This window comes from Anticarsia gemmatalis, chromosome 21 (genome assembly GCF_050436995.1).
Source record: "Anticarsia gemmatalis isolate Benzon Research Colony breed Stoneville strain chromosome 21, ilAntGemm2 primary, whole genome shotgun sequence".
NCBI classification, from domain to species: Eukaryota; Metazoa; Arthropoda; class Insecta; order Lepidoptera; family Erebidae; genus Anticarsia; species Anticarsia gemmatalis.
In genome coordinates, this window is record NC_134765.1 from 6,402,568 (window position 1) to 6,417,761 (window position 15,194).

Below are 15,194 nucleotides of genomic sequence, written 5' to 3' on the forward strand. Positions count from 1 at the left end.
TCCCTAATTTATAATCAGTGCGTATAATAGAGGATTTGGAAACAATCAGACGACAAACACGTGTGCGTGTGCGCAGAATTTTAGGGTTCCTTCGGTATCTTGCATCTTTATAGATTCGTGCCCCAACATAATTGTGACTATAAGGCCTATTTTCTTCGTACGCTGACGTCGGTGGGGTACGCAAGGTTGCTAAAGATCACAGATGCACTCAGCTTACGAAGATAACAAGTAGGTAAGGTATAGTTTAGGTTAACCTTTTTAAACCATCCGGCGGAGAAGCCACGGCTTACGGGCCATCTCATCGTCAATTAAGGTACCTGGGTCAAATATTTACTATATTACCCATACCACTTTTCCAAACACGAAATATTGTAGTGTACGACATACAAGTGACGGTTAAAGTTAAACATGTTGTGGTTTGGAATATTGATATGTGGCCATATTTTCGGGTGGCCATATTTGACCCAGGAACCTTATTCAACAGAAATAATTCCCCGAATCCCGAAACAATCCTTGATATTCCGGCTATCTGGCGACCTAGGCATGTTTACACGATGTTCTATGCTATGTGAGACCACTCAAAGACACTGACGTGACCGGCAGATTATTCAATATAATGCGTAACCGACTCGGTTCGCTCGTCTAATGTACGCAACCGATTCAGCTCAGCAGGAAAAGAAGTCTAACCGTATAACCGTACTGGTAATATTTCTAAACAATACATGACACAATTGACAACATTTCCATATGATGATTGGAGGTCAATGACACACAACTTGATGCAGATTTGTCGGGTCGTGTCAAGTTGAATAGATTAATGGGCAATTAATATAAGGAAATTATTAAATATGCATGAAGTATCGATATGCTCAACAAGTGACTTCACACAATAGTAACTTGACATTATCTATTTTGCTCTGCCCCCCCAACGTCTACCGTTACCAAGGGTGGGGCGCTGGTGACCTGTGCCACAGGTTTTAATATGAAACCTACTTCAGGCACCAGTCTCTTACATAGGTAAAACCTAGCATAAGTTCTCTATTGTAAAACCTAGACCTAAGTACCTATTGTGAAGAGAAAATAAATATACTATTGATTGATTGAACGTCTAGAGTAGCGAAGGAGGGGATGACACAAAATATGGAATGGTCGAAGTGTCAGCGAGGCATTAACTGGCACCCCCACCCCTAAAATAAGATAACTTGACATGATAATGATAACGTTTCTAGTTCAATTTTAGCGTTACTTTATGAGCTTTTAGTAGTTTCGTTCGTTTAATATTTCCATCTACAGAACCTTAGACAGACAAACAAACAAAACAAATCCAAGTTGACGTCTGTAGATAATTTTAATCTATAGCACTTGAGTAGTTATTCTGCCAACGCTAAAGTAAAGGAGACATACGGAATAATAATTAAACTGCCTAGAATATCTAAATAAATAACGAATATAATACGTAAATATCTTTACCTGTAGTACACGACTGTACGACACTGACAATTGAAAATAAACCTTAAAACCTAGAAAATAAAGTTGAAAATCGTAAAATGTGCTGCGACGGTAATGTATGGAGTACATTCATAAAGAGAATTCATTCATGACCCATTGTTTTAATCCGTTAGCGATAAATATGTAAGCGGAATAAATATAGCCCTCTTGAAACATTACCATATGAGTACAATAAATTAATATAACATGATGGGGTATAAATAACTCGAAATTTTCCGTTTACCATTGTTTTGGCGGTACGTTTCAATAAACTAAAGACAAGAGTAATCGCTGACAATGTTTTAAGCCTTACTTAACTTTAACGAAAAATGTAATTTAACTTCTGTGAACTCGATTATGTATTTGATGGTTGATCACGAAGTCCCGGGTGCGATTCCCGAGTTGGACTTAGCAGTATTAAGTTCTTCTAATTTCTGTCTTAAATGTTAACTGAAAATCGCGAGTGTGTCTCGTGTATGTTGGGCTCTTATTCTAATCTCATTCTTGGAACATAATAGGTACCAATAATAATTTGACTGACTCAATCAATTAACCCAGTGGTTACGTCGCCATGTCGCTAACATTGCGTCGGGAGGTCGTGGGTTCGATTTCAACACAGGACATTATTTTTGCGATTCACTAATAGTTGTCTAAGTTCGGGTTCGGTTCGGACCTGGTGGTACTTAGTGTCCGTTGTTTGTATGATTGTAAAAGTCCCCGCGAAACAAGAGGAATTCCGAGTGCGGGAGTTGTTTTAAAAATATATACATATAAACACTAACGTAATACATAATACTAAAACAGGCAGGATATTATGGTGTAACAGAGATAAATGGCACTGTAAATGTTATAGTTACAGTTTATAATTCAAGTACTTGCTAGCTCTACAGCGATTTACTTTATTCTTCCGCTTACGAGAAGCATACGGCACAAAATAAATACATCAATTAAAACTTTAAAAAAAAACATAAGTGAGTTAATAAATGGCGGCAATTCCTCATTTCAATTACTAGCTCAACTTGACTCGGCTAATTATTATTGCAAAAGGTTAAAGTTTTTCAGTTCCTGTCTTAAATTATCATGATTCATTGTCTGTAGTTTAAATACTATAGACAAAGTACATTAAGTTTATTTAATAATGTAGTTCATTAGAATTTCGATTATTCGTTAAGTAAATTAAATGACACTGTTTTGAAGTAACGTTAGTGTTTCAGGGCTGGTTCAAAGTTTCGTATTTAAAGTAAAAAGATTTCAGCCCCATGAAAGTTGTTACAAAATATTGATATCGCGTAATTTAGAACCTTTTTTCTTAAAGCATCTTATTATTATAAGAAGCATCCATGTATGTAAAGTTTGTAAAAATAGATATGGATTATGTTTGTTTCGCTTTCACGCAAAAACTTCTCAACGGATTTCGATGAAATTTGCTTCACAGAAAGTTTAATGCACATTTCACACTTTTATCAAGTCAATATTTCACGCGAACGAAATTTCGCTTAGAAATTAATACAATACTAATTTAGAAATCAACACTTAATCAAGAAAAAGCTTTGAATAAAACCTACTACTATTACAATGTGTAGAGGTAATAGCCGGGAAACGAGGCCAGGTTTCTAGCAATTGAACCGACGCTCATATGTGGAAGTTACCGAGACTGTAACATATCAATAAGAACACGACGTGTATTGATTTATGATTGCTAACACTCGTTTCTTTTACTTTCTAATAGACTAAATTATATCTCTGCCTCTAGGGAAAAACTGTATAAGTTCGATTTTGTCAAAAACTAGTTCTGAAATTAAAGTGCAATTATATCCCACTTTTGCAATATTTTTAGTGTACGTTAACCTCTTTTGCGCATTGCTAACTTTGTCATTTTGAAAGATAAACAATATTTGTTTTTACCAATCCATAAGGCATTGTTTTCTTAACATTTTGGTATACTTTACTCATTTGGCGAAATCGGACTTAAACCGTTTTTCTCTAGAGGCACAGTATGTGGTTTTTACTTTTACGTCCATATGTGAGGTATAGTTATTGTAGGCATTATTGTTACTTTTACTATGGGTAATACGAAAGTAAGTTTGTTGGTTTTTGGTTTGTATATCACGACATCATTGGACATTTTCAGACAGTCATTTTAAAGCTTGGTTTCAATAATTTAGGCATAATGTTTATCAAGTACCTAAACGGCTTTTATCGAAACACTGCATATTTTATATACCTATATAATATATTTTTTTATCTACATGAGTGGGCGAGCAATCCCAAATAATATAATTTTTAATGCAATACAAACTGAGCAGATTTTTTACCCGATTCATCGTCTACATGTTAATACGCAGACCAATTGAGCGATGTCAAGAGTCAATGCTAGTAATTTATAAAAAGCTCTCAGACCACTTAAAGATATGAAGGATTACACTTTTAAAACCTGATTTGCTAACAAAAAACGACAAGCTCTTAGACTAGCAGCCGTCGTTTAAGTCAGGTCAGATTCAAATCAACTCCTTGGAATTTACGTCTCACTTTTTAAAAAACAAAACAAACAGAAGCAAAAAGTAGTGTAATGTTTTATTTAGACATTAAATTCTTGTGGTTTCATAAATGTACATACGCATCATAACTGTTTGTTTTGACGGTCTACTAACACCTAACAAGAAAATCTCTTTAATCTAGATAATGAATTCTTTTAAAATGAATTGTGAATATCATGAAGACTTACAGAACGATTTGGAAAGTACAAAATATTGTTGTTACTTTCTAATTACTACATATTATTATTGCGATTTGCATTAATCTGTTATATCAATTGAGTTATGCCACAGGAAATGGAACAATAAACTCGGATAGATCACCAAAGTTCGTTTTCATCTTTAAAAAGTCTAGTGATACAATCTTCACAGATCTAAAGGCGTGAAAGGTAATTTTATATCTCGGTATAGTTATGTATGGAGAGAAATGCCGTCTCCTCCGGCGTACAAGTGGATACAATTGCGGTAATGGTGGTTTCTCGGTGCGGCGTAATGAGCGGCGTCCGCGGCCGCACTGCGCACGCGCACCTATCATTCATACGTGACGACGCGCTCAATGACGCGCGTTGCACATCATTACCGTGCACACAGAGACTCCGCCACGTTTAGACCAGGAAACGTTTGACTGTTCGTTTTTATACTTATGGGCAATTTAGTTAAAAGGAGTGTTTTAGGAGCTTGGAGGAAATACTGGCCACAATACTAGTTTTGATTCAGACTAAAAATGTCATAGCTAAACTTCATTCTAGTTAAGCTTTGGTTTATTCATAACAATGCAACTGAACAATACAAGATGGGCCACTGAAAAGTCTTCATAAGATTTATAAATAAAAGCCCCACAACATCCTGTTCCTATTTCTTTATTCAATTCTTGTTAGAGCAAGATATTAAACAAGTCGGTCGAATCGTCAAAGCTCATATTAATAAGCCAGAAATACTAGTTCATTAACTATACCCGTAATGATTGACAAGAACCTAATCGCAAAAGTTTCCGCAACGATAGGTCATTGATCATCCTTAATAATTATGGAAACACAAATGTATACTTTGTTGCCCCACCTCAGGCGCAATGTTGTTAAAATCTCGTGCCAGTCGTAAATAAACTGCCAATCAAAGCGGCAATAACAACCTCAAAATCACCCAACGGGTTCACACTGAGCAAAAAAATTCCAAAACCGGTAAGTATTTGTTCGCATGAATGGGAGCTAGTGCCGCTAGCTTGACCGGAGTCAGGGCTCCGGTGGCGGAACGCGGCACAATATTGACGCATTCCGGCGAGACGGGACCAGTCTCCTTGTATGGCAGCGGCCTGGACGCTCTAACGGCACAACGGCCCCGCAAAAACACTCCTCTAATTGCTGACAACTCCGTCGATGTTTGACGGGTTGTCTTGTAGATATAGTCACGGTTTTCTAGAAACATTGTTGTACTAATAACTATGACCCGCCGCATATTATGTGGAAGCGTCGGAATTTCTTTACTGTTCGATAAGTTTCCTTTATCATTAACTATTTTGCCGAAGTTTAAATCTACTGCAATGTACTCAATTTCAAATTCAAACAGAATTAGGATGTTATAATGTGTTTGCTTATTTCTTTTGTAACAATGTTAAACAAGATAAGTGCCGTTTTTATTCACTTCGATTCTAATTTGTGAATTCCGGTTCGCGAGATCGCGCGATAACACTTACTAAAACCATTAAATCTTTGTGATTACACAAAATTGAATAACGCTTCCCATCGTTTGTATTTTAAACAAGACATCCGCTCAAAAGTATTATAATACAAATTCTTTTGTACATAATAACATGCATTAGTTAGAAACTCCGGCACGCCTATAATTACGCTGACGATTGATCTAAATAGACACCATGTCCATAAAATATCTGTTGTCTATCATGTTTTAATGAAAGTAATTTTTAATTTCCTTATAAACAGGAAATGGCACATCAAAATCTAATGAAGCGATACATCGTTTGAAATAATGCAAATTAAATCTCCGTTCATACGAAAAGGATGTTATCGATTATGATCGGAGACAAACTCGATACGAATCAATATTCCCACGATAACCAGCTTTTTTTTTAATTTGGCGTACGCTGCAGACGGTAATTAATTCGCTTTCTATTTTTTTATTGCATTTTTCAGTTTTTGCACTCATCGGACGATCGAAAATATTTCCAATAGTAACCAAGACTCCCACAGTAGAAATAAAAATACAGTTTATTCACACTGTTTTCGTTTCCGAATTCATTAACAGATATCAATGTATTGGGACTTAATGAAGGCGATTTAGAGGTACGTCTATGATCTTTATTTATCGATACATCTTAACTAAAGCGGTCAGGCAGTCAATAACCTAGGTACTGTAGCAAAACACTACTGGTTTGAACTCACCAGTAATAAGTACATGCGATGTCTGCCGGTATGTGGTTACGCAACAGTTTTTCTCTATTAAAGCTTGGTTTTGCAATGGACGTGAGGAGCAGATAAACGTCTTAGACTCTTTAATGAACTCACTGACTAATGAACCATTGAACGGATTCAATATGTTTTTTTATTGCCAACTGAAAAATGTTAGTATTGTTTTTCGATGTTGAGGAATTTGTGGTTGTACAGTTCGTTGGCCTTGCTACTGTGGGTAAACGATCAGTAAGCCATGGTATGGAGACGTAAAAAAAACTTTACTTCGGTATATAAGTAGTTTTATTACGTTCTTTTGGCGCCAGCAGATTTAGGTGGACACTGGCTAAGCTTCGATGGCGACAAAATACGGTATTGACCCATGTAAAGTCGAAAGCATTTAAATTTGGTTTTGTTTTTTTAGAGGCATCTCCCGCATTAAGAATTGCTCTTGTTTCGCGGGGAATTTTACAAACATACAAACAACGGACACAAAGTACAACCAGACCCTAAACACTTATTTGTGGATCGCACACATAATTGCTACGTGTGGGAATCAAACCCACGACGTCTCTTCGCAATAGCGACGGCGTGGCGACCTAAACCACTGCGTCACGGAGGCAGTCTCCAATACCCCTTGTCAAACTAAAGTGAGTATGATAAAAGCAAAGTATGTAGGCAATCTAAAAGTAACTACAATCCTTGGCCATTTTCTAAGAGTTATCAATAGATGTAACATTTATCTTAGGTTATCTTATTATTATGCGCCCGTTGACAACTATTACTAGGCGCCTAGCCTTCACCTATTACCAAGTGTTTATCTATTATACCTATAACCATTCACTCATTATCCATACACGTAAATATGCAATTCTAATGAGTATGTTTTACATCTCAACTAACTATGAGATTTGTCACAGGCTGTCAATACAGTGTACTTACTTTACAGGACCATTTTCTATTATGGACATACACCCTTTAGCAATATTACATAATATGTGATTGATAATACAGGTGGATTAGGTTTTTTTTTAACCTTTTGACCGCCACGGTCGGCTATGCTCGACAAATCAGAACGTCAGAGTTAAAGACAACTCCCGCACTAAAAATTGCTCTTGTGTCGCGGGGACTTTTACAAACATACAAACAACAGATATAAAACACAACCAGACCCGAGACAATTATTTATGGATCGCACAAATATCTTTTCCGTGTGGGAATCGAACTCACGACCTCCCGACGCAATGGCCACGAAAGCCGTTGTCCTATGGTAATGTTCTTTTGCTACAAATGTTTCTGTATCTGATACCACCTGAATCATCTGAATAATGTTCACGATGATGTTGATCTCAAAGGAGAATCCAGGCTAAACGGTCATTAACCTCCGGTTTCTGAGTACATTTAGCGGTAGTTTATCTATTCAATAGCGTTTTTTGTATGAGTTTTAACGCTATTGAATAGATAAACTGTCGCTAAATGAACCTCAGAAATCGGGGGTAAATGATCTAAGAAGTTTTGCCTACGCCGGATATGTTTCGCATTTCGCGTGCATAATTGTAGACTCGCACAGACCCCAGTTTTGTTCATGAATTATGTAACTAATAATCTTTATTAGTAGCTATCATAACATCAAGTAGCAAAAGACCTTCAGACAGTTCATTAAATGGCGATTCTGATTAAAGGGTTACTACACAGTTCATGTGTGATTGGCTAACTAAAACGCATAATAATATTATGTGTTAGTATTATGTTGACAAACATGTAGTTATGTTGTATGTCATCCTACCTAGTTACAAACATACATAACATCACATAAGAGGTTGTACTTTGTCTAGGCTAGTTTCATGTAGCTAATGGCCTTTTACCGAACTCTGGGCTTCTATTGTCAATATTCTTATATAATTAGAAAAGTTTAATAGCATTTTAAACCGACACGGGAATCGAACACAAGACCCCGTGATCAACAGTCGCATACACTACTACTTACACACATCCAAGAGGCAGTCACCTACCTAGTTAAAGAAAAAACATTTTAACAAGCAAACGAGATGATAATTCTCGGAAATAATAAACAACAGCCAACAATAGGTAAATGTAGGCTGTGTTGTGTCAAATTCCTGTTAACACAATCCACTGAGCATGTTTTGTGCTAGAAAAGGAGGCAAGATCAGGAGGTCGGGACCTCTCGACCAAACCTCACAGTTAGACCATTGTCTCTTAACCTTACACTTTGATATTCATATTATAATGGCGTACACACACTATACTTGTTTTTTTGGCATATTTTTTTATATTTCTGATGTTATTGACCCCATGCCCTGCGATCATCTTTGTTTGTAACTCGGGTAGTAATTGTGTTTGACAAGATTTCGTTTTCTTTACGGAAATATTAATTATCAGAAATGTAGGGGCCAATTATAATCAGCTATTTGACAAAATTCCCTACCTAATTCGAGTTGGACTCGCGCACGAAGAGTTCCTTACTATTGAAGTCTTAGTATAGGTCCCATTTTTACCCTTTGCACACGTAACCCTAAAAAGAAAACTTTTGAAGTGGCCAGAGAAATTGCCCAGCCTAATTAGATAAATGACCAAAACAAATATTTTCAAGTACATCTCAAGAATCAGTACTATGTTTAAGAACTTTCTTGTCAGCACAAAGCCTACGGTTTAAAACGAATCGTGAGTGTCGGTCTTTACATTCAATGTATAAAAGGAGGTACGGTCTATAAAGACCCCTTGTCACTTTGACCTGGCTAGATTTATTGTCATGCCCTTATTTATAAAAAGGAAAGTCTATGTTGACACGACTTAAATAGCAGAACAACGCGTCTGATAGCTGTTCGTGCAACTTACTTCGTTGGTGAATCCAGATTTCACTGAAGTAATTGTTCATAGAAACAACAGCTAACAATGTACTACAATCAATATCGAACTTATACTTACTACTATTATTTCCATTTCTATGAAAACTATTAAAGAATAATTATTGTGGGTAGAACTACATATAAAACACACAAAAGTCGCAAACAGAACCTGCAAAAACATCAAAATGTAATACAATGTGAGAATTTGTTAAAGTATCTTTATATCTTTATCGGCAACTTATCTCTTTAGTTAAAACTTTCCTACGTCACTGTATACTGGGTAAGATGGTAACTTTTCTAGAGCGCTACAAATGTATGTAAATTAATGTGTCATGTTGTACAGTATCTTTAGAAACACCTACTAGTAAGTACCTTTGTACCTTTAGTATTATGGCCTTACTTTGGTACGAAATTTTAACTTAAACTCGTTATTCGCCAACTCATGCCTAAAAAAACACACGCAACTACATCAAACAGACTCGCATTTTTTATCATAGCAACTTATCTAAACATTTGACCGGAGTAATTACTTTTAATTGCGTATAAATAACACAAATAAAGATAAAAAGCGGCGTTTGCTATCAATCCACCTCATCCATCGTCTGTCTGTCTGTCTGTTTGTCAATCAAACTAAGGGTCTCGTTCTAAGCCTTCGTTGACCTTGTCTAAGGCTGTGGTTATAAGGCAACGGAGCGTAAATGCTTTGTTATCACATATACTTCGGTTCCTACAGCAATATTACTGAGGTTTTTAACATCTAAATGTGTACTGCGGATTAAGCAGCTAAGAATTTTGTGCACCTCGAACGCCTCAAACTTGACCAATTTTTTTGTTTGAGTCTTTGTAAAATATATTGCGTAAAACACACAGTTACCTAATATCCAACAGGTAACTTTAGTGTTTTTCTAAAACCGATTTTTATAGTATTTTATATAGTTATAGTTGTATTATTAATATTTTTTATAGTTGTGTCACAATAGTCACACCCTAAAAAGGATAACTATTTATTGATTATGTCTGACGTAATTTAGGACCAAGAGTATTGTTGTCACGAAAATTAATGACTTAAACGTGAAGAAAACCTGGACACTTGGAAAAACCTGATTAATATACACGGTGCACGCTCCGCGGATCTTGTTTCACGGCCTAAAATGCCAATGTCCGTACATAATAAGCGATTCCATCAAAAACCTTGTTATACATAATTTTCCCGTATTCGTCAAAATGAGCGAAAGTAGGACAGAAGTGTCTGCGCGTACTATATTCTCCGTCCCTGTCGCACACACACTAATTTAGAGAGAGATGGAAGCTGACAAATATGCGTTAAAGGTTGTGTGAAAAATGTTCCGTATAAATAAAAATATATAAAGATCCACAAACTTATGTCCACAACTCTGCCCGTGGAAAAAAGCATGAACATTACGTCTATCCCTGGGGAGTCTATTGCCATGTCAGATTTTACGGAAATACATTTACCTGTTTTCAAGTGTAAGCAGGATCCCAATCTTTCAGAAAAAACTCCTAAATTTAATCTTAAAACATACAACTTATAATGTAAGTACGTGTAGAGGCAAAATAGCAGAACACATTACCAAGCGTATAGACAAATAAATATCTTAAGGTTAATGCAGATGTTGTGCAAATATTGTATCATTAATATTATATGCAAATATCTCGTGTCAAACTCGAGACTGGGTAAATATTGTACGTCTATGTGATATACAAACAATCTTGACGCCTGTATTCCTAGACAATATAGCTATAGCAAATTGTCACTACACCGGCTCAACTTTTTAAAACGTCTTTTCTCGCAATTTCGCCTTGTCTGACTTTTTCTTTGAGATATTTTTTTTCTACGGGATCTAAAGCCGAATTGTGGACATCGTTCTATTTTTTAGGTTTAATTTCATTTGAACTTTGCTTGCATACAGATATTAAAAAGGGAAAATGATTAGTGTGTATCTAAATACCTAAAAAAACAGGCTCGTAAACAGTATAATTAATACATACCTAAAACTAAACAAAGAAACACCGATCAGTAGCCTTACCATGAGTTGGCGTAGTTAAAAACTAGAGTAGTTAACGTGAGAACGCAACTACAACAGTGGGCTCAAATAGGGAAAGAATGAACGACAGAGCCAATCTACATTCACTGTTGTTTAATTTAACTACACGTTATTAAATATGGCGACCCATGGTAGCAATTTTGGTACCTTAACTATCCGCTAGAGGCGCTGTTAGAGTTTTACGAGAACTACAGTGTCTCCGGGAGACTATAGTTACCAACTCATGGTAGCGCTACAGTTCTAACCGTCCGGTTATCAAGAGGCTATCAATCACTTTTTCTGCGGAACTTCAAAAGCCTCCACCAGATTACTAAGAAGACGGTAAGTGATAATTACGGTCATGCTAACGAGACTAATGATAAGGCAAACCGTGTTTTGTACGCCACTCACACGCACAAACGTTCCATCGTTATAATTATATGTAATTTTACAACTATTTAAAAATATTACCCGACTAGCTATACTCGCGGCTTTGCTGCAATTATTTTAAGTAACTTTTTTCCGGAAAAAACACAGCTGAACACAATCAAAACTAAATCTAAATATTCGATAACATGCTATTCCGGCGCAAAAATAAAAGATCCCTATTTTAGCAACATATGAACATGATTTTGAAGAAATGAAGTAGCCTATGTTTGATCCCCAGTCTTCAACTGTCTCCATGTTAAATTTGGCCAAAAATAATTGAACAGTTTGGCCAAGAAGATATGAAACAGTCCGACAGTCAGATTTTAGACCTTTTTCTTTTTAAAAAGACATCTCCCGCACTAAGGCTTGCTCTTGTGTCGCGGGGACTTTTTCAAACATACAAACTACGGACACAAAATACAACCAGACCCGAAACGATTGTCCCGTGTGGGAATCGAACCCATGACCTCCCGACGCAATGGTAGCGGCGTGGTGACCTAAACCACTGCGCCACGGAGGCAGTCAAACTTTTTATATCAGTAGGTATAGTATTATAATTAACATGAACAGTTTGATAGATTTAGGTTCTTTTTTAGGTCCAGCGGATGTCGAGCGACCTCTAGTCACCTTGTGTTGTATTATGATGCAGATATAGTTTGAACTCTGATATTAATTAGTAGAAATATCAATATGCTGATTATTAAGTGTGAATTTATGATTGAACAACAATGTAAGCTTACAATAAACAAGGTAGAGGCAAGACTTTTTTTAATGAGGGCTTCATGATGCACGTCTTTTGATAGAACAATTATAAATACGGCTACTAAAAATAATTGAAACTGTTTGTTTAAAACTAATTTTGTTGTGGCCTCTAAAAATACTTTAGGAAACTGTTTGTTTAAAACTAGTTTTACTAGCTGCGTCCACAGCAAAAGATTTTCCAGATAAAAAAATATTCGATTATGATATAGGTTACAAATTATGTTCGATAGAGATTTTAAAACAGCCATACAACTTTATTATATTTGATCAGAAAACGAATTGTTTGCACTAAGTAAATTGATACGATAATTTTGTAACCAATAATATATTTGTCAAACCACTTCAAACTAGATATACCGAAACCTAAGTAGTACAACTGGATTACCTGTTGAGGAGTATCTGATACCTAGTGAAGGGAACGCGTAGGTAGTTGTTTCAACGTTACCAATCGTATGAATTGATGGCTGCTATAATATTAAAGTGGTAACTCGAATCATTCATCAATTGTAATATAATGAATTGATAATAACAATACTAATATTGTAAAGCTGAAGACTTTGTTTGTTTGTTTGAACGCGCTAATCTCAGGAACTACTGGCTTGATTTGAAAAATTCTTTCAGTGTTAGATAGCCCATTTATCGAGGAAGGCTATAGGCTATATATCATCACGCTACGACCAATAGGAGCAGAGTACCAGTGAAAAATGTTACAAAAACCATGAAAAATTTCGCCCATTCTCTAATGTGACGCAAGTGAAGTGGCGCGGGTCAGCTAGTATTACCTACTTCTGAATACCTCTAGGGTCTTGGTGGTAGTGTATACAATTACCCAGTGGTCTGGGGTTCGATTTCAAAGTACCCCTGGTTTTTATCTACATGCATACGTAAAATCACGCCTTTTTAACCACACGATTTGTGAAACAGGTTTATTTCATTCTAAATACAATAACGGTTATATAAAGTCAAGTAGTATTAGTATGTTTTAGCTACTTGTATTTTGCGTTGACATGTATACTGCCTATTGAAACGAGTTTTTTTGCCTTATCAGACGTCCGAATCAAGAATCCACAATACACCTAATGTACGTAAGTGACCAAAATAATACAATTTGGCAGACTTCTATCACTTCTGCGACGGAAGTGGGTACACGTGACAGGAAACCATTTTAGAAATAATAAGTATAATAAATATTTTATTTAATTTTGTGGTGATAGGTGCCACCTGCTGTTGATAGATATAACATAAATCTTTACCATTTTAACGACTTGTTTTGTTAAGTTAAAAAACCGTATTGTTGTCAATTAACCTTCAAACAATACATAACTTTATTTATTATTTTATATCGCGGGGACTTCAGCAAACATGCAAACAACAGGCACATAGACGACCAGTATCCGAAACATCACCATAATTTTTATCATTAATTATGTATTATTGAATAATTGTGTGTGAATTGAACATATTATCTCCCGACTCCCGACGCAGTGTTAGTGGCATAGCGATCACACGGAGGCCGTTGTCACTAATGTTCTAATTTTCAGCTTATTCGCCTATCTTCCTTGGTCATTGATAAAATTTGCATCAAAGTATGAGAGTGCAATAACGCGAGAAGTTGAAAGATCATAGCGTCACAGCCGTCATAGATAAGTGGGGGTGAGTGACGAGCTCCTCATAACCCATTTCACTCAGCTGACTCACGCGTGGACGATAACAAACTGTAATCAAACTACATTTTATCTATGTGTGCCTTCTTTTAAGACTTGTATAAATTATTATTTTATTGATACTCAGAAACTAATCTTGTAAATGCTAAATTTGGACGACAGTTTACTTTAATACACCAATAATAACTATATTTTATTACTACTGGCCAAGACTCTTGCTCTAAGAACTCTTGGCCTTGCGAGGATATGTTACAACAGTATTATAAACAACAGGTTGTAAATATTTATAATGCACACATATGTCATCTGTATTTTCCCTTAGGTTCGAACCCTCGATCACTTGCATGGAAGAAGAACAAAAGCGTAGGTAGACCACTGAGCTATAAACTTTCGGTCGGGACAAAAAGTTGTTTCGGTTACTACGGTACTTATTCTGTTAAAAAGAGTACTTACATTATTAATTTTCTGGTTACGGTCAAGATAATCTAAAACCTGTAAGTGCCTTAACAATTTCGCTTTTCTGGATGATTGATTAACATTTTTTATGAACAGTGGCTTAAGCACGAACAACTCGTCGATAGCAAGCTTTCGAATTTTACATTATCGTATGTCAAATCAAAAGATAAACGTCGCCCTTTGGTTCAAAGTCCTGTGAAACTGACAAAAGTCGAACGCTTCGCGCTACCAATATTAGGGCGTTTATTCAATTCCATTAAAAATGGTGTCGAATTCGATGCGAACACTTTTCACGAGTTTCTTGCGCTATTGCTTGAATTATTACAATTATTATGTAGGTAAAATGACCCTGTGGGCATGAAACACGATTCCCGATTTAGAAACTCAATAACACAATTAACCATGACTCCTTACTAAACTATAGTTAATAGGTCCTACTACACCTATGATTGCATCGATAGGTCACAAAGCAATTACTACGTTAGGTCATAAGCTAGGTGCCTAGGTACGTACAAAGTCTAGACGTGATTATCTAAGTAATCTACGA